Source organism: Pongo abelii, chromosome 13 (assembly GCF_028885655.2).
Source record: "Pongo abelii isolate AG06213 chromosome 13, NHGRI_mPonAbe1-v2.0_pri, whole genome shotgun sequence".
In the NCBI taxonomy this organism is placed as follows: Eukaryota; Metazoa; Chordata; class Mammalia; order Primates; family Hominidae; genus Pongo; species Pongo abelii.
In genome coordinates, this window is record NC_071998.2 from 61068149 (window position 1) to 61090063 (window position 21915).

Below are 21915 nucleotides of genomic sequence, written 5' to 3' on the forward strand. Positions count from 1 at the left end.
CTTGTTTACACAGTCCCTGTACAAGGTTCCTGACCTGTGGTAAATAAAGAATCTCCTTTCTGACAGGCCCAGGAGCCCCAAGTTTTATGTTGGGACCTGAAGAGGAGACGAATTGACCCAACTCATAGGTATTTGATGATACAAATCCATGGCTGGGTTGGGTTTTTACAAAGTCTTATCTGAGATTCCTTCTATGGAACAAAGTTCCATTAAAGCCAATATAAAAGCCTATGTAAAAAATAATTATTCTTGCAGCACTGTATACAAATAACTGGGCCAAGTATAATAAAGCAAATCTGTCCTACCATGATTTGTCTTTAGTAAAAATAGGAAACTGAAGAGAGAAAAATTATGTTTCAAAAACTATAGTATACCCGTTGTTAGATTCTAGTCTTGTCTAATGTTTTTCAATTTTTATTATTTTCTACAATTTGGACTGAATTCTAATTTTTCTTGGCTACAAGTCTTCAAAATAATATTTTTTCCTTCTTTTTTCCTCATTTTTCTTAATTTGGAGTCACCAAAAACTAAGCTGTGCTTTCATAAAGCCCTGTGAACTGAAGCTAGACAACTTAAACTTCAGAAGAAAATAATGGTAACCTATTTACATACATAAGCCACGTTCATACCTACCTACTGATGTATTGACTTCACAGCAATGTGGCCTATATTGATTTTCCAAGATTGTTCTTTTGTCTGTTGTTGTTTTTCTCCCTTCTCCCCCTATTTTCTCATCATAGGACATGAGACTTACCTGCTAAAAATGAGATTTCCTAACAACTTGGAACCTACCTGTCTAGGAATAAACCATTGTAGCCATTAGAGATCAGATGAAACCTGAGATCAGAGACTCATTTTCTTCTAAAATGCTTTCTCCAAAAGATTTTAAAAAAGAAAAGGGGAAGTATGTGAAAGGAAAATAAATCTTGGGGCCTCCAAATCACTAAGCTAAAGGGAAAAGTCAAGCTGGGAACTGTTTAGGACCAACTTGCCTCCCATTCTATTCAAAGTCACCCCTCTGCTTACTGAGATAAATGCATATCTGATTACCTTCTTTGGAGAGGCTAATCAGAAACTCAAAAGAATGCAACCATTTGTCTCTTATCTACCTATGACCTAGAAGCCCCGCCTCTGCTTCGAGTTGTCCTGCCTCTGCTTCAAGTTGTCCTGACTTTCTGGACCAAACCAATTTTCATCTTACGTATGTTGACTGATGTTTCATGTCTCCCTAAAATGTATAAAACCAAACTGTGCTCTGACCATAAGTCCTCAGAACTTGCTAAGACTGTGTCATGGGCACACAACCTCAACCTTGGCAAGATAAACTTTCTAAATTAGCTGAGACCTGTCTCAGATATTTGGGGTTCACGAAGGCTACTATGAACATCTTTACACACACAAACTAGAAAATCTATAAGAAGTGAATAAATTCCTGAAAATATACAACCCTCCTAGATTAATTCAGGAAGAAATAAAAACCCTGAAAAGACAAATAACAAGCAGCAAGATTGAATAAGTGTTAAAAAATGCCAACAAAAAAAGTCCAGGACCAGATGGATTTACAGCTGAATTCTACCAGACATTCAAAGAAGAATTGGTACCAATCCTACTGAAACTATTCTAAATGATAGAGAAAGAGGGAATCCTCCCTAAATCATTGTATGAGGCCAGCATCACCCTAATACCAAGACCAGCAAAGGACATGTCAAAAAAAAGAAAACTACAGACCAATATTCCTGATGAACATAGATGCAAAAATCCTCAACAAAATACTAGTGAACTAAATCCAACAGCATATCACAAAGATAATACATCATGATCAAGTGGGTTTCATACCAGGAATGCAGGAATGGTTTAACATATGCAAGTCAATAAGTGTGACACATTACATAAACAGAATTAAAAACAAAAACCATATGATCATCTCAATAGATGCAGAAAAATAATTTGATAAAATCTAGCATCACTTTTTGAAAAAAACCCTCAACAAAACAGGCATAGAAGGGACTTACTTTAAAGTAATAAAAGCCATATCTGACAAACCCACAGACAATGTCATACTAAATTGGGAAAAGTTGAAAGCATTCCCCCTGAGAACAGGAACAAGACAAGGATGCTGACTTTCACCACTTCTATTCAACTTAGTACTGGAAGTCCTAACCAGAGCAATCAGACAAGAGAAAGAAATGAAAGATATCCAAATCAGAAAAAAGGACGTCCAACTATTGCTGTTCACAGATTATATGATTGTATACCCAGAAAACCCTAAAGACTCATCCAAAAAGCTCCTAGATCTGATAAACAAATTCAGTGAAGTCTCAGGATGCAAAATCAATGTACAAAAATCAGTAACACTGGAATACACCAAAAATGACCAAGCTGAGAATCAAATCAAGAACAACAGCTGCAATAAAAAGAAAACCTTAGGAATATATTTAACTAAGGAGGTGAAAGATATCTACCAAAAAACCCTACAAAACACTGCTGAAAGAAAGATAAGTGAAATAAACAAATGGAAATAAATTCCGTGCCCATAGATGGGAAGAATCAACATTGTGAAAATGACTGTACTGCTCAAAGCAATCTACAGATTCAATGCAATTCCCATCAAAATACCATAATTCTTCACAGAACTAGAAAAAACAATCCTAAATTCATATGGAAGCAAAAAGGATCCCACATAGCCAAAGCAATACTAAGCTGAAAGTACAAATATAAAGGCTTCACATTACCCAACTTCAAGTTATACTACAAGGGTACAGTCACCAAAACCGCAGGGTACTGTTATAAAAATAGGCACATAGACCAATGGGACAGAATAGAGAACCCAGAAATAAAGCCAAATACTTAGAGCCAACTGATCTTTGACAAGGCATACAAAAACATACACTGGGGAAAGGACACCCTATTCAATAAACGGTGCTGGGAAAACTGGCAAGCCACATGTAGAAGAATAAAACTGGATCTCCATCTGTCACCTTATGCAAAAATCAACTCAAGATGAATCAAAGAGTTAAATCTAAGATCTGAAATCATAAAAATTCTAGAAGATAACATCAAAAATACTCTTCTGGACATTGGCTTAGGCAAAGAATTCATGATTAAGTACCCAAAAGCAAATGCAAAAAAACAAAAATAAATTGCTTCTTCATAGCAAAAGAAATTACAGAGTAAACAGACAACCCACAGAGTGGGAGAAAATATTCACAAACTATGCATCCAACAAAGGTCTAGAATCCAGAATCTACAAGGAACTCAAATCAGCAAGAAGAAAACAAATAATCCCATCAAAAAGTGGGCAAAGGTCATGAATAGACACTTCTCAAAAGAAGATATACAAATGGCCAACAAACATATGAAAAACTGTTCAACATCACTAATTCTCATGGAAATGCAAATCAAAACCACGATGAGACACCAGCTTACTCCTGCAAGAATGGCCATAATTAAAATGTCAAAGAACAATAGATGTTGGTGTGGATGTGGTGAAAAGGAAACACTTTTACACTGCTGGTGGGAATATAAATTAGTACAACCACTATAGAAAACAGTATGTGGATTCCTTAAAGAACTAAAAGTAGATCTACCATTTAGTCCAGCAATCCTGCTACTGGCTATCTAGGAAAGGAAAATAAGTCATTACATAAAAAAGACAGCTACATGCATATATTTATTACAGCACAATTCGCAATGGCAAAGATATGGAAGCAACAGAAGTGCCCATCAATTAATGATTGGGTAAAGAAAATGCAGTATGTATATACCACGGAATATTACTCAGCCATAAAAAGGAATGAAATATTGTCTTTTGCAGAAACTTGGGTGGAGCTGGAGGCTATTATTCTAAGTGAAGTAACTCAGGAATGGAAAACTGAATATTGTATGTTCTCACTCGTAAGGGGAACTAAACTATGAGGATGTGAAGGCATACGAATGACATAATGTATGTTGGGGATTCAGAGAGGAAGTTTGGGAGTGGGGTGAGGGATAAAAGGCTACATATTGAATACAGTATACACTGCGCAGGTGACAGGTGCATTAAAACCTCAGAAATCAACACTAAAGAACTTATCTGTGTTCAACCCAAACCACCCATACTCCAAAAACTATTGAAATAAAATTAATTAAAAAATAACTACTGAGTGTTCAAAAATTATGAACGAGCAAGTGAATGTCTCACCATACTCTCACTATACTGGTTGTAATAATTTATCAGATCTTTGACAATATATTGTTATTATTTTCCTTTTCATTGCCACTATTTCCCCTGAATCCAGGAGTCTCTTTCATTTGAGCCTTTTTTCATATTTTATTTGTACTTTATATTATGGTCTCTACTTCTACCGTATTTTAAGATTGTTTTACACATCTTTAAAGACTTTGTAGCACTTAAATTGATGCTTTGTACACAGTAGGTGTGCCAGGGATTAGGTAATTTATCTCTGGTATTAGGATGGATACACACTGGCTTCTTGGAGAGCTGAATAAGATCTAAGCCAAATGGCGGCTGTCTGACTCAATTCTGATCTGTGTCTGGTTACCCTTTACTGGATAGCAGTTGAGTGGCAAGTAAAAATGTGGGCCATGACAACTTCTTTGGGTGAAAGAGAAAGAGCACTGATTTTATTTATTATTTGTAGGAGCTGGAGAAAATTACTTAAACTCTCCAAGACTTAGTTTCTTCACGAATAAAATGATGTCAATAATATCTTCTTCAAAGGATCACTTTGAAGATTAAATAGATAATATCATGTTATTAAGGCACTGTACAAATATTTTTAGTGTTTTACATATTTCCAACAATAAATTTACCAAATTAATAATCATAAGTTAATAAACTTAGCAGGTAAATAATGCCACTGCCATGCAGACACTCCTGGATGGAGAAGAGTTACCAGCCAGGTTATTAGTTTGATTTCTGCTATAGTTAATGAGAATATTTAGGTATCATTGAATTTTCATAAAAAGATGCTCTCTACTAAATCCCTAATTTTTCAGAATTAAGTACAGATAGCCCTAAATTACCCAGGGCTTGTACACATAGAATTGCTGATCAGTATTAGAAATGCTTCTCTGGTAGAAATCAGGGAGTCAATCAAATGCTACCTTCTATTGAGGCTTTCTTTTCAGACACTTCCCTAAGTGAGTTTAAGCTTGTAAAGACTAAGATATAAACAAGAGGATGTAAATTTATTGCAGTGCAAGAGTCTTAATCTAGATACAGGTGCTCTGTTTAGATTTTAAGAATGTGATTGCTTTGATGGAACTTAACTTGAGAGAATTTGTTGTGTGTTTATCCCCAGGTAGCCTGGGCCATGGACATGGGGGATTCTCCATGAGAGCCACAACCACACCCGATTAGGAGAGTAGTTTTTTTTTTTTTTTTTTTTTTTTTTGAAACTGAGTCTCACTCTGTTGCCTAGGCTGGAGTGCAGTGGCACGATCTTGGCTCACTGCAGCCTTTGCCTCCCAGGTTTAAGTGATTCTCATGCCTCAGTGTCCCAAGTAGCTGGGATTACAGGAGCACACCACCACCCCCGGCTAATTTTTGTATTTTTAGTAGACATGGGTTTCACCATGTTGGCCAGGCTGGTCTAGAACTCCTGACCTCAAGTGATCCACCCCCCTCAGCCTCCCAAAGTGCTGGGATTACCAGGTGGCATGAGCCACCACGCCAGCCTAGGAACGTACCTCTCACGCCCTCCCAGGGCTGCCTGGTCTAACAGGACATCACTCTGGATTCTCCAGTGGCACCTGACACAGGCTGCTGATGGAATTGTAGCACCTGTCCTGACAGGTCAGGGCTGGCCAACAGCGCCTCAGAAACTAAAGGCCACTTCTCTTCTGAGGATTGCACCCTGCCTGGAGTGGGAGCTGAACTCTTCCTCTCCTCGGGTCTAGGGATGGCAAGAGGTGGTAATTCAGCATTGTTTGTTTTTTCCTCTTACCTATTGAGTCTGCATTTTCTGTGTAAGATCTCACTCACTGTGAAGAACTGTTCTTAGTTTCATTTTCAGAGCTAGCGTATTAGACTTTGATGAATCAAAGCTATATAGAAACCTCACAAAGTCGGGTAATTAAATATGTACCCTGTCTCCTTGGTGATCTTGGCCAGGATTTTCTGCAGTAAATATTGCCACTATATTCTCATGTGCAAGCAGAAAGGACCACTGAAATTATATGGCCTTATGATGAATAACGTTGGAAAGCACCAGGGCATTTGCTTCATTTTGTCAACCTATCCAAATAGACGCGTTCTCTTTATCGTGCCCTCTCTGCCATAAAGTCAGTCAGTACTTCACAGGTGTCCCATGAACGTGTTAACAGAGAACTTCATGAGTGTGTCTGTTTTATACACAATATGCAAAGCTGAGAAACGTGTTACTAATATAAAACTGAGGGAGTAAAAGAAAAACCATTCAATTGGGCTATTCTGCTTACTTATGACAAAAAGGAATTCATTTACACAGCTGGATATATAAAAATAACTGCATTCCCCATATTTTTATTTTTGAGCAGGAATCTATGGAAACCTATGTCCTGAAGCTCTGGTATATTTTCTGGAATTATTGCAATTAATGATTTTCAACCTTCTGTTCCCCTTTTCTTTTACTCATTCTGTCTCTTTCTTTGAGTTCTGGGGAATTCATGGACCATATATGCTTTATTTTTACTAAAGTTATACATGCACAGAGTTGAGAGTCATCTATTCCCGCAAGATTTGGTATAAAAATTACAAGCCTCAATGCCCCATTCCTCTTTCCACAGAGGCAACCAGAGGATTAGATTGGTTCTCTCTGGTAGTTGGTCTTCGAAGATGGCTTCCAAGGAACCGTAGCTCCCAGTGTTCATACTCTTGTGACATCTCCTCTCATGCAGAATCTGGGCTGGCCTGGTGGCTGGCTGTAGCCAATAGAATGCAGCAGGGTGACATGATGGCAGTTCCAGGCAGAAGCCTTAGGAAGGTCTGCCAGCTCTTGCTTTTGCCTCCTAAGCTCCTGGGAGCAGAACTATCACCTTGGATCTCCCTTCTTCACGATCCAGGGAATTTCCAACTCCTCTGTTTTGTGTGGAAGCTCCTATTTCTTGTGTTTTGTGTTCTGTACTTGTTTATTATTTTTTGGTTTCCTGTTTCATTTTGGTAGAGCACATCCTCCAGTAGTTTCTGAAGAAAAACATCTGCGGAAAGTGGTTTTTCCGGGCACCTAATGACTGCCAATATCTTTACTTTACCTTCACAAGTGATCGGTAGATTAGATATAGGCCTAGATTGAAAATAAATGTCTTCAGAATTTTTAAGGCATTGCAAAGTTGTATAATAGCTTTCTGCATTGTTGTTTGGAAGTCCAAAGCATTCTAGCTCCTAGTTCTTTGCATGTGGCCCACTTTTTCTCTTTGGAAGCTCTCACTTTCTCTCTTTTCCCCTGTTCTCTTGCTCCCGTGTTCTTCTATATTATGATAGTATGACTTGGTATAGGATTATTTTCACTCAGTAGTTTCTTACAACCTGAAAATGTATGTTCTGGAGTTCTGGGACATTTTCTGGAATTATTGCATTGTTTTTTTATCCACCATTCTCTCTTTTATTCTTCCTGTCTCTACTTTCTGGAAGAGTATTTCAATTTTATCTTTTAATTATTCCCTTAATTTTGTATTAATGCTATCCTATTTTTAATTCCCCAAAACTCTTTCTAGTTCTAAAAACAATTGAGTGTTTTATAGGATGTTGTTCTTTTTTTAACGGTTAAAACATTTTCTTTGATTTCTCTGAGGCTATTAGTGACAGTGTTGGTGAGTTTCTTTCTCCCTACACAGCTCTGTTTGCTCCACACTGCATCTCGCTGTTTGTCTCTCTCTCTCTTCTGTGTTAGAGGTCTTTCCTATGTGTTTGGCAATCCTTGGTTATCTCTTCATATTTAAGAGTGGGCATAAGAGTGCTGACTGGAAGCCCCCGAGAACATAAGTGGAAATGATCAACTGTGAACTTAATGGTTAGATAAACTGGTTGGGCTTCTTATCTGGGAAATCTTTTGTGTGAGTGTCTTTAGGTATTATTTCTTGGGAAGATCAAAATTTACAGGAAAGGCTCCTTCCAATCTTTTGCCTGGAGGATAAAGACCAAGCTGCCAGCACACTGGGAACAAAGTTGGGGAAGAGGGCTGAGGTCTCAGCATCTAATATGCATTAATTGATTTCATCTCCTTCCCCCTGCATGGCCCTCTTTCAGCGCTGTGGCCCAGGTCTCACTTTGTACCTGGTTCCCCTAGACCAGAAAATCTGTTTTACTCTCACTAGAGAATAAATATTTACCTTTTGATTGGAGTGGGCTTTGCAGAGTAGAGGAGAGGATATGGCATTCTGTCTGCTTCTTAAAAAACACAATAAATCTTTTATATTTTCTCTCTCTTCACTCTCTCTTTTTGAGTTTCTGGATGCCCCAATTTCTGGGCCTTTTGAGCATTTTGAAGTGTAAGTCAGTTTGATATCAGCTTAATATTCAGGTTTGTTTTCTGGTCTGCTGTTCTCCATTCTTATCTGCTTCTCATCTTCCATGTTGGAAATGCCACACATCACTTCTGATCACATCCCATTGATTGAAGCACACTCACATGGCCCCAACTTCTCTGCAAAGGAGGCTGGGATAGTTAGTCTTCCAGTGTATAATAAGAGAAACCAGTGTGGTGAGCATGAAATATGGTTTCTGCCCTAATCCTTTTAATATAAAACTGGTCATGCTTGTTTGGAGGGGTCCAGAAGAGAATGATAGTAGATTCTTGTGTTTAGTGGACTATATTTATCTGGTACTTTGTCTGTACTATTTCATGCATCAAGAAACGTTTAGTCATCATTGACTGTCCCAAACATGTCAAACATGGGGGTGGTCCTTAACAGTCAATCATGGCCATCGATGCTCAGAATGGAGAGCAAGTGTTCTGGACTCGGACAAACTGGGTTCATGTATAGATTCCATGAACTTCTAGCATGTGACCTTGGCCAAGATACTTAGCCTCTCCATACCTCAGTTTCCTCAATTGTAAGATGGATGATACTGCTAGTACCTGCCCCATTGTGGTATTTGTGAGGATTAAAGTAGTTAATATTTAGAAACATAGTAACTTCTATATTAGTTGTTATTGTTGTATGTTAGATTTACTGTTATATCTATTTTTTCATGCTTAGCCAGGAGGAACATAATTTTATTATTAATGTAAGCTACTTATTTCAGAATTGTGCTGCTATCAATTTCTGTGATTATGTAATGCAGACTAGGCAGCAATTGATTTAATGAATGAAGCTGATTCATTGCCCTGAAGCAAGCCAAGAAAGAAAAGTATGATGCCATAGCCCTGCTGGGAAGTCGGCAGCGATGAGTTCCTCACAAGCCAAGAGGAGCTCAGAAGCATTGGGATGGCAATTAGCTTACTGTGTAGATCACTAAACACAATGAGCTCTGATTCTGTGCCAGTTCTGAGGCATGAGAAAGTCACAGAGCGCAAGGATGCCCAGCTTCTGTGTAACTAGGGGCCGGGGGTGACCACAGCTGCCATCAGAACTGGCTGCATGGTGCAGGGGAAAAATAATTGACCTGGGTGTCTGAAGACCTGGATTCCAGTTCTTCCTTCAAACATCAGCAGACACCTCTCAGTTCCCTAAATCCTTATAACTCTATTCAGCTTTCAGATTTCACAGTGAGACAATATTAAGGATATGGTCATAATCCTGAAAAATATTCTAGGAATGTCCTAAGACTTGAGACTGGGGGACCCTGGTGTTCTTGGTCCTTGCAAGCACTTGAGTCTACATGTTACAGCTTTTCTCCTGGTTATGACCCTGAAGCAAAGAACACCATGCTCTCATCTTCTGAGGAGAGATGGGAGTCCAGGTCCCATTCTCTCACTTACTACCTATATTAAAGAAGCTGAAGAAAGCTGAAGAAACCACTCTCTCCTGTGAAATGCCACTGGAACTCTGCTTAGGAAGAGGACTAACTTTGCGAAAATATCCTGCAAACCTGCTTAGAATAGATGAACCTTGAGGGCAGGGGTCAAAATATCAGAGGACAGGGTTGAACTACTCTGTCTGAAAAGAGAAGAGGTGGTTTCATTTTTCTTTTTTCTTTCTTTTTTTTTTTTTTGGGACAGTATCTCCCTTTGTTGCCCAAGCTGGAATGCAGTGGTATGATCACTGTGGCCTCAACCTCTTGGGCTCAAGCGATCCTCTCACGTCAGCCTCCTGAGTAGCTGGGACTACAGGTATGCACCACTATGCCTGGATATTTAAAAAAATTTTTGTAGACATGGCATATCACTGTGTTTCCCAGGCTGGTCTCAAAATGCTTGGCTCAAGCTATCCTCCTGCTTTGGCCTCCCAAAGTGCTAAGATTACAGGTGTGAGCCACTGTGCCAGCCTGTTTAACTCTTAAAGGGAGGTGACTAATGGGAGAAGGGGTGGTGGTGATGGTGTGGTGTGAGATAGTATGACACTGCAAAAGTCACAGGTGAAATTTCTCTGGAAATTTCTGTCGGAAGATGGGGTTTGATCATACCTACCAGTTTGCCTGGACATTCTGATTCATTCCAGGTGTTCTGGCATAATTATTAATACTGCCAGCTTCCATGCCCAAGAAAGTGCCAGTTTGGAGGTAAATTATCTGGTAACCATTCCACAGAGTTGTGAAAATTAACGATAAAATTTGTATAAACATGCTCTGTGAATTATAAAGCACTGTACAAATAAAAGGAATTAAGGGACTTAAGTTCTTTTGTTGAATTCTCCTGTTAGAGACAAACAAATATGTCTAAAATTGTTATCTACTTTAGTCTGTTATTGGACTGAGATCTATTTGGATTTCCATGAAAATAAATCTGCAAGAAAATTAATTTTATTTTAAGGTAGCTTAGCATGTGCTTAACCACTTTCTAGATTAAATTCCTTTCTGCGGTCTGTTCTGGATTCTCACATGTATGCTAGAGGTTTTCTGCTGTTTTTGTTTTTTTCAAATTTATGAGTCCTTTCAAATTTGGCATTTTACAGTTTTGATGGATTTTGAATATGGGGGATATCCTAATGCCCTAGGAATTTTTAAAACCTGTTTCAGAAGGGAAAGAGTATCAAATGATTATGTGTTAAGTATCTACCATAAAGAAGGCAGAGTAGAGTGTCTGCCCTTAAAGAGCTAGCAATAACCGTCTCGTGTGTCCCTTATATCAAACCATATGGGAGAGGTTTTATTGATTTCCCTTTTCACAGGGAAGGGAATTGAGGCACACAGAGGTTAGATAACTTGGTTAACTGGCCACAGCCAGTGAAGAATTAGGATTTAAGAATATCTAATCTGAGCCAAAATCCATTGATCATTCATTCAGAAGTTACAAATATATACTGAATTCTGACTTTATGCCAGGCACTGTGTATATGAGTACATTGTGGTAAGTAAAACAGGTGTGGTCCTTATTTCTAGTTTGGCATCATCATTATCAGTCAGGCCATCATCTATTAAATAGATATCCCAGATGTTTTGTTAAGTGCTTTGCTTGCATTATCAATTAAAATTTAAAATTGTTACAACTGTGTATTATTATTATTATTATTATTATTATTTCTATCTTATAGATGGGGAGACTGTGGCTCAATGAGGTCAAACAATTTGCAATCAGGGAGTAGGGATGCTTTGAATATGGCCATCATCTCACTGGCTCACTGTGGTAAGTACCACACGCAGGGACTGTGGGTAGGAGTGGGAGCTGGGCTGAGAGGAAGGAGCCTAGTGGGGAAAGCCTGGAGCAACCTGACCCTTATGGAATCATTTTTAAAATAAGGAAGAGACTTTGATCTTGGAAAAAAGTGTTAAAAATGTAATCTCTTCACAAATTCTTGTCAAAAATAATGAAGTACAAAAACCACTAAAATTAAGAAAGGTAACAATGATTATTATAATAAATAACCATTATATAGTAAGTAATGGTAGGTAATAAGTGATATATTTAGGTTTACCTGAAGTAAACTTTATGAGTATGACTTGAGAGAATGTCTGAACCCTGATTAGCATTCACTTGACCTAGCTCCAGTTTTTATCTGCTGAATGAAGAATGTATTCCTGGAACATAGATTTATAGGTGCTTGCATTTGAAGCAAACTTGACCTACTTTGCCCCTCAGTAGTTTTATTTATTTATTTATTTTTGAGACGGAGTCTTGCTCTGTTGCCCAGACTGGAGTGCAGTGGTATGATCTCAGCTCACTGCATCCTCCGTCACCCAGCTTCAAGCATTTCTCCTGCCTCAGCCTCCCCTGTAGCTGGGATTACAGGCATGTGCCACCACGTCCAGCTAATTTTTTTTTAATTGTTATTTTTAGTAGAGACAGGGTTTCACCATGTTGGCCAGGCTGGTCTTGAACTCCTAACCTCAAATGATCCGCCTGCCTCAGCCTCCCAAAAATACTCCTTTTAATATAATTGTAGAGATGTGTATTTCTTTTAGTTGCTTTTTGTCTTATCAGCATCCTTTCTTTCCCCCTGTCCTGGTTTTAGAACCTCTGTTTTCATTGGGAACCAAAAACCCTAATGTGAATATAGCTAACCCCATCTCTCATTACACAGTCATAGGGATTCTCCCAATTCCACTGCCACAGTGATGGATTCAGGGATGGGCGTGGATCCACGATGAGCAAATTCGAGTCCTTCCGGGAACTTTCTGTTGCAGTTACCACGAAAGATGTTTCCTTCTGATTGGGGTTTTCTCAGTTGGCTGGGTATAAGTTTGGTACTGCTCATCGTTGCTCTGTCTAACCTATGTACAGATTAGTGTCCAAGAGATACAGGACAGACTCTGATGACATCATTTGAGCCCTGGATGCCACCTGGCCTGAATTCAGTTTACCTTTAGAGTTTGGTCATGAAAACTTACAAATCTGTTTTATTTGTTTTTGCTGGAGCTTGTTCAAATTGTGTTCCTGTTACTTGTAACTAAAACAATTCCCAGTTTCAGCAATATTCCACTGATGCTCTAACAATTTAAAAATAAAACAAGTATGAGATCACCCTTATTCTTGCCATTACATTAGATAAAATTGTGGGCATCCTAGTTTCTTCACTAAAATATCGGTTTTCTTTTTTTTTTTTTTCACTGTTTCTTCCTTAAGTTCTGGTGCATTCAGGGTGGTATTTGTGTCTTTGAATAATTACTAGTTGTACTTTTGCGGGGAGAGTGATGCCAGGAGGACTTCTGTTCCACCATCTTGCTGATGTTACTCTCCCTCACTAAAATATTGTGTGTGCAACTAAGATCATCTGGGCAGCTGGTAAGTGCGCCAAGAATTTTAGGAAGTAGACATCCAGATCTGTTAATTACTCGAGATCCCCCAGAGGCACAGGTGCAAATGCTTGTGCACCTGTGGCTTTGTAAAGCCAGGGAATCTTGTATCTTCCAAAGCCCAATGTATGCAATGTAAAGAAAAGTGGGTAGAAGTGAAGAGACATGGGTTTAAGCTTTGGCTCTGCCACTAACTTGACAAACTATATTGAGTATCTTTCAGACTCTTTGGTTTCAATTTCCTAGTCTGTAAAATGCATGGAGTAGCAAGGGGGAAAGTGGATATTTGGCTTCCAGGTGGTTTTGGGATGAGGTAGTAACAAGAGGCACATGGAAGACACTGGCTTTGGGGGTTCCATGCCTGGACTCCAACTTCTGATGACCAATTTGCTTCATGACATCAAAGTTAATGATTTGAATAAAGGGGTAAAATGGACCACCAAGAAACAAGTGCATTTGGGGAAGCTTGATCTGCAAGTCAGAGGACACAAGGAAGCTAAAAGTGGCCTAAAGCAGAGAAAGGCTTAATAAATACTTTTGGAAAGACTCAATACTATAAATCTTACTTGGGTTGTTTAGTCCCGAACTAAAACACTTTGCTATCCACCTACAGTTTACCAATCCACACAGTAATGTCCTAGGCACTTTTATGTCTAAAATAGATGGAAAATGTCTCACATTTTGACTTTGCAGGTTGCTTTTGGACAAAATTTCATCTACTTTCATTTGTTCACTATTTAAGAGCTATAGACGGGCATGGTGGCTCACGCCTGTAATCCCAGCACTTTGGGAGGCCGAGGCACATGGGTCACAACGTCAAGAGTTTGAGACCAGCCTGGCCAACATAGCGAAATCCCATCTCTACTGAAAGTACAAAATAAATAAATAAATAAATAAATAAATAAATAAATAAATAAATTAGCCGGGCATGGTGGTGGGCGCCTGTAATTCCAGCTACTCGGGAGGCTGAGGCAAGAGAATCACTTGAACCTGGGAGATGGAGGTTGCAGTGAGCCAAGATCATGCCATTGCACTCCAACCTGGGAGACCAGAGTAAAACTCCATCTCAAAAAAAGAAAAAAAGAGCTATAGTAACTTTGTATCTCATAAAAATGTCAACAAGTATGTCTCTTTTATTGGCCTTATTAAAGATATATAGACAGTATAAGGTAAAGAAAATAATAACATTAAAAAGAAAGCAATCATCCATGTGGTATATTAAACTGTCTGCCCACAGGAAAGAGGGGCAGCAAGTCTTGTACACATAATTAGAAATATTTTTTATTATCAAAGTTAGGCCATAATACATTCCTATAAAACCCATTCATGAATCATGAGAGGTTAAGCAAGGTAACTGCTCAGTAAACACTCTAGGATAAGTTAGTTGTTTATGAGAACTATCTGATGCATGGAATTATTGGACATAAACTACTTCAAAACATATGCCAAAATTATCGTTTTACTAGGATTTAAGTTATTTTTAAAAATGAGATGAGTTAGGCAGCAAGGCCAATTGCTTATTGATGTTAGTGCTAGTTTGTGATAGTAACTCTGCATTTTCTAGTTAATAGAGTTGGGAGACATGCATTCAGAAGTCATTTCAAAACATTATATATATAATTTTTTTTTTTTTTGAGCGAGAGATAGGGTCTTGCTCTGTTGCCCAGGCTGGAGTGCAATGGTGCAGTCATGGCTTACTGCAGCCTTGACCTCCTGGGCTCAAGCAATCCTCTCACTTCAAACCCCCAAGTAGCTGGGACTACATGCACATGCCACCACTCAGGCTATTTTTTTTTTTTTTTTTTTTTTTTGGTAGAGACAAGGTCTCACGATGTTGCCCAGGCTGATCTTGAACTCCCAGGCTCAAGCAGTCCTCCTGTCTTGGCCTCTCAAAGTGCTGGGATTACAGGCATGAGCCATTGCACCCGGCATATATATGAAATTTTTAAAAAATTTATCTACCTTTAAGTTTAGGTTTTCTTTTTTCCCCTGAAGATACAATTGTACAATTGTAATGGAAGATGGGTCAAAACATAGAGAGTCTCATTATTTTGTGTTATCTAATCTAATCAACAGTATGCTTTCCTAAAACTTTTCTAAAGTCATACAAAACATACTGGCTATTCTTTTTGCATTTCAATTTCAATTTCATTTCATTTTTATTTTTATTATTATTTTCTTTTGAGACAGAGTTTAGCTCTTGTCACCCGATCTGGAGTGCAATGGCATGATCTCGGCTCACTGCAACCTCCGCCTCCCAGGTTCAAGTGATTCTCCTGCCTCAGCCTCCCAAGTAGCTGGGACTACAGTCACGCACCACCACGCTCCACTTATTTTTGTATTTTTAGTAAAGGTGAGGTTTTGCCATGTTGGCCAGGCTGGTCTTGAACTCCTGACCTCAGGTGATCCACTCGGCTTCCCAAAGTGCTGGGATTACAGGTGTGAGACACTGTGCCAGGCCCATGTTATTTTAAAATTATTTTATAGTTTAACAAATTTACAAATGGATATATTAGAAGTTATTCTCCATGTATCTATAAGTAATTAATTAGTTGATTAATTACTGATAGCATTAATTATGTCTGAAGATCAGAAACACATCAGATAAAATGACAGGAACTATATAATTATCTCTGAAATAATTGTATGAGTTCATATGAAAATTTGATTTCATACAGTTTTTTTAGTTCCACATTCATATATCTCTTGCTTAAATACCCCAGTGATATTTCTAGTCATTTCTAAGATCAACAGTGATCAGCTATTATTCATAGCTATGTGATTTCTATACTTTGTATAGATATTACCTTTGCCTGTCATAGTCCTTTGAATATATATATGTGTTTGACCTTTAAAATTAATTCCAAAGATTGCTATCTCCTTTTTTGTCTTTTTGACATGAAAGAATTGTGGAGGTTTTTGATTACAATATGTCTCCTGCTCAGATTAATAATATGTGAAAAGATATCATTCTTATTTATCTCTTAACATTTTTTAAAAAGCCTAAAGCCCATACTTTATTCACATTTTCTTAGTTTTTAACTTAATACCCTTCATTTTCTGCTCCAGGAACCCATTCAAGAAACCACATTGTTCCTGCTGTGACAATTTCTCAGACTTCCCTTGTTTTTGATGACCTTGACATTTATGAGGAGAAACATGTTGTTTTGGCACTCTCTTTTAGCTCTTTTGAAATGCTTTCCAGAAAAGAAAGCAAGCAATAAAGGTTACTTTGTCCCCGTGCTTCAGATGGACTTCTTTACCAGTGAAGATTAAACCCAAAGAAAACAAATTTCTCATTTATGGAGGACAGTGATCATCACATATTACTCTTCAGTGCACATGTATGAATGAAACTATACAGTCATGTGATCTGACTTTATATTGAATCCAAGGCCTATGAGAATAGATGAATGGTGGGGGTAAGTTTATTCACAGAAAGGGTCCAGAGACCACTTATAATAACTTCATTTGCTGTGAATAGATATTTTCTGCCTTTTTGGAGCCTGGAGCAAGAGGTTTATGCTGCTGTATGAGGGATGCTGACAGCATGGGGCTGCTGAGAGAGCAGATTGATAAACACCAAACAGTTTATTAAGTTAACTTTGGGCTCCTCTCTGGTGGAAGTTTTCTCTGGTTGTTGTGATTAAGGCAGGGCCAGCTGAGAGGAGGAGGTGGACAGAAGGGTTAGCGGACCTCCCTAAATTCTTGAGTTATTCTTCCCAAAGAATCTCACTCTTGAGGTATCTGAGGTCCAGCAATATAAATGATGTTGGGGCTCAGAAAAATGATTGATAGGCCAAACTTGCCTTAAGGCTAAACTAAAGGTCCCAGAAGCAGACTCAGAAGCAAAGTTTCTCTTTGATCTTCACCTGCCCTCCTGTCTCTCACCTTTCATTCTCCCCCAAGGCAAGCCATGGAAACTGGAAACCCTCTTCCCCAAGGCAGGTCATAGAGACCAGAACCCCATTTTCCCAAAGCCAGTCATAAAGCCTAAAGCTATTACACTAATCCCACCCCCCACCCACTTCTCCTGTCCTTCTGCGTCACAGCTGGCCATAACAAAATTAATACCCTTATTCCAGAAGAGATCTATCTCACACCTGGAAGCAAGTAAGGTAGGAGGCGGGACTTGACTCCAGAGGCAGAGCTCGGACACTGGACCAAAGTGAGAACTAGCTAAGACAGGGCCAGGGTGGAAGCAGCTTTCCATAAGACACGCCCTCCAGTGTGCCATGTCGGCTTACCATTGCCATGACAACACCCAGGAGTTACCACCCCTTTCCAAGGCAATGACCCAATGAAGCAAAAGTTACCACCCTTTTCCTAGCAACTTCTGCATAAACCACCCTTAATCTACATATAATTAAGAGTTGGTATAAATATGACTGCAAAACTGTCCTGAGCTGCTAATCTACGCACACTGCCTATTGGGTAGCCCCACTCTGCAGGAGCAGTAACAGAGCTGTAACGGTGCCAGAGCTGTAATACTCCTTCAGTAAAGCTGGCTCATCCTTGAATTCTTTCCTGGGCAAAGCCAAGAACCCTCATGGCCTAAGTCCCACCTTGGGGCTTGCTTGTCCTGCATCAGCAGGAATGCTGCACAGAGAGGCCAAGAAGCATCTGATAAGACAGACCTTGCTGGGTTTCCCCTCTCAGTGTGTTAGCATTCCATCAGACTCCTTCTGTGTAATCATATTTCTACAGAGCCCTTCATACTTCACTGAGCCTAAGCATAAAAATGAAAAGTTTTCTGTGTATCTTCAGATCTTCATTCTGAAGGCTGGAATGTCACATAAAAATAAGATCAAACATATTTGTTATGCTTTTCTCTTGTTAATATGCCTTTGTTACAGAAGTGTCAGCTATGACCCTTAAGATGGAAAAGGGATCGCCCCCTTTCCACCCCTAAAATAAGGTAGCCTGTTTTAGCAAATAAAGATACAGGACTCCTAGTGAAGTTTGAATTTCAGGCAAATAATAAACAATTTCTTTTTTGTTTTTGTTTTGTTAGTATAAGTGTGTCTCAAGTGAGACACACTTATAAGTATGATAAGTCCCCACTTGGGGACATACTTATGTTCAAAAATTATTTGTTGTTTATCTGAAAATTCAAAGTTAACTGAATATCCTGGTGTGTGTGGCAGGGGCAGGGGAAGGCTAATGCAGGAGGAGAGCGCCCGGTCTCTGGCCTGAGACCACCGCCCTTGTGGAGTGGTCCTATCATGTGAAGGACAAATGTGACATTGCCCATTCTCAAAAGCTACTCCAGGTCATCAGCTGAAGAAACTGTGGGCCTCTTACATCTCTGACTGAAACAACATTCTTTCTTCTTTTTCTTTCTTTTTTTTCTTTTCTTTTCTTTTTTTGGAGACAGTCTTGCGCCGTTGCCTAGGCTGGGGTGCAGTGGTGCAATCATGACTCACTGCAGCCTTGACCTCGTGGGCTCAAGTGCTACTCCCGCCTCAACCTCCCAAAGTGTTGCTGTTACAGGCATGAGCTTGGCCTGTAACAACATTCTGTTTGTCTCTCTCTTTCTTCATTTTCGGACAGACACTGTATAAGTCTGTATAATATAAATAGTATCCTCTAATACAGAATATGCAGATCCCAAGGAAAAATCAAACCCAACAGGATCAGAAACAAGGAGCAGCAAAGAAATCTTTCCCCCATGGTCACCTGGTTTCCTGTCCTTTCTTGTGGCCTCGGGATTTAGGGACCAGTGGGTCGCTTCCTGGCTTTCTCCTCTTCCTAACTTCTGGTTCTCTCAGAAATTTCTCAGATTCCGCAGAATAAAAACTGGATTGCACAAAGTTTCTACATGCATTAGATAATTGCAAACTGAATGTAACAATTAAGTGTTAAACCATGTTACATGCCCACGCATAATTCAAAAAAAGTAGGAAGAATAATTTAATAAACTTGAGAGTTTGAAACCAATATAAGTAGGCTCTTGGCCTCCGAAGAAGCCAGCAAAAGTACTGTGCTTGATAGCCTTTACAAATCAAATGGGTCAGCATCTGAGAGCATTTCAAAGCCTTTGCAAAATAGAGTTGACACATCATAATCTTTTAATGGCATAAATTCCCATTAGCATCAACTGCTGCATAGATAATGTTCATGATGGTGATTAGAAATGTTAATTTCTTACAGCAATCATAATTTTCTTTAATCTTCTGTGGCAGTGTTTTTTTAAACTGCAGGTTATGACTCATTAGTGGGTCGTGAAATCAATTTAGTGGGATATAATCAGCATTTAAAAGAATAGAATAGATTGAATAGAAAATATCCAATTTCATTGCATATTGCAATTGCATATTGTCAATGTAAATATTATTTCATCTACTTTAATTTCAATTTTCCAAATACATATGTGTAACTATTTGGTTATAATATAAAATGTATTTCATATGGTATGTCATGCTCAAAAATGTTGGAAAAAAGCTATTCTATAATACAATGAATAAATTCTAAGACTGAGCTGAAAGTGAATCACAACTTAAATTCTCACAAATTCATGAGAGAGGAAGAAAATATTTTCAGTAGAAGATATTATAATGGCCAATGTTTTTATCAATAATCGGATCACTTCCCCATTTGCTGTGAGTTTTGTTCAAGGTTGTAAATGTGGTGCTTCATTTCTTATCAGTGGGAAAGGGATGCTTTTAGTATCTCTATACATAAGTGAGGGCTATGGGTTCAGACTGTCTCTACCATTTACTGGTCAACTTATCTTGAGCATGTTACTGAATTGCTCTATGCCCCAATTTCCTTATTTATAAAATAGAGCCTGTAAAATCTGGTAATTGAACTATTGTAAAGAATAAACAAATGTATACATGGAATGCATCCAACACAGTGTTTGGCACATAGTAAGTTCTCAATAAATGTCAGTTACTGACATTACTACTTTAAAATATCTTTATTTGAGAATGGCAAATATAGGGTAACTTGCCTCAAATTTTTATTTTTGTCTCTGATAAGGGGAGAGTGGGGCCTGCAGTATGCTTTGTGGTTCAGTCCATGCCTGGTCCCTGGTCCCGTGATTCTTCTGCAAAGCCTTTGTATTTCTTAGTTCATTGGGATAAAATGCTTTAGAGCAGCAGTTCTCAAGCTGGACACAAGATATGATTCATGGGATTGCAAAACTTCTAAATCGCAATCAGGATTTTGAATGAATGTGCATATATACACTTGGAGAGTGGGTGAAGAGAACTGACAAATTAGTATCGTCAGAGGGGTCACATGGTATAGTGAAGAGTTAGACATACTTGGACCTAAGGCCAAGCTTGCTAATTAGCATTTTAACCTTTAGCGAATTACTTAACTTCCTGTAGCACTTACTCCATCTGTAAAATGGGAATTAAAAATAGCTCCTATATCATCTGGTTGTTGAAACAAATAATGTTTACAGTATTTGTAAAGAGTTGAGCACAGCAGCACATGATGGGTCCTCAAGAGAACATTAATAGCAGAAGAAGAGTAGATACACTGGAAAATGAATGAAATAGTTGGTATTCTGAGTTTTAATTTTGGAATGCTGAATCTATCACTGAATCATTGAGTAATCCACTTGTCCCTTCATTTATTAAACAAAACTTGATTGAATGTTGCCATGTGTTAAGGATTGTGTGAGGTGCTAAGAAGGTAGTAATGAACGAGACACATTCTCTGCCCTATCTAGGGAGATGACAAAGAGGTAGTGACCAACCATGATGCTACAGCAGGCAAACAAACTATGGGGCTAAGAGAGAATGTAGGAGACATTTCTAACTCAGAACCACATTCAGCAAGTCTGTGGTTTTGTTTCATCTTATAGTTCTAGTTTGAATTTCAGCACTGAACGGGAAACTTCCTTCTGTTTATTTTAACACTGCAAATTATTAGTCAAATGTAATGTACTTAGTAAAGCACAGGAAGGATTGGATTTAATCCACAGAACCTAAAGGAAACTGCTCTTCATATGGCTCCAAGGATGAGGACAGATAGATGAGGACTTTGTAGTATTGGGACTAGAGAATAGGACAAATACCCACCTTCAAAACAAGTTACAACTCAGAGTATTACCATTTTTGCCTTGACTTCCAGGAAGCTTAAATTTAATGTTCTATTATAACAAGTAGAGTACCATAATTTTTTTCCTTCTCCTTCTTCTCAATGGTTTTTGATTTTCCATTTTAATTTACTATTGTGTGTGTTAAGGTATTTATTATTGTGTGTATATATATCACACATACATATATTCACACATATGCCATATCAAATGGTTTTTGAAAGTAGATAGGGTAAAAATTACTATTAAATCACCTCAGATAACACTGCATCTTACATATTATGTCAGCCTTTTTCTCTATATACGTTTATAATTCAATGGACATAACTAAACTGTAGTATATTTATATCTTATAAAATTGAGTCACACTATAACATCTATTCTAGGAGAATTTAATAGCAGTAACGGTCTTACAGGAAAGACCCCTATGTTATCAATAATTTATTGTGTCATAGTATCATTTGGGATTATATCTATTATTAGGAGACATAAGGTCACTGTATTAATTCGTTTAAATTATTTTCACACTCTCTGGACACAGAAACTCTTT

The 21915-nt window shown here is 38.4% G+C and overlaps 1 protein-coding gene across 11 annotated transcripts in view; it reads right to left on the minus strand.

Annotated features, from left to right (window-relative positions):
* Positions 1–21915, minus strand: part of TRPM3 (transient receptor potential cation channel subfamily M member 3) — a 585468-nt gene that overhangs the window by 130946 nt on the left and 432607 nt on the right. The gene's annotated exons all lie outside the window — the stretch shown is intronic.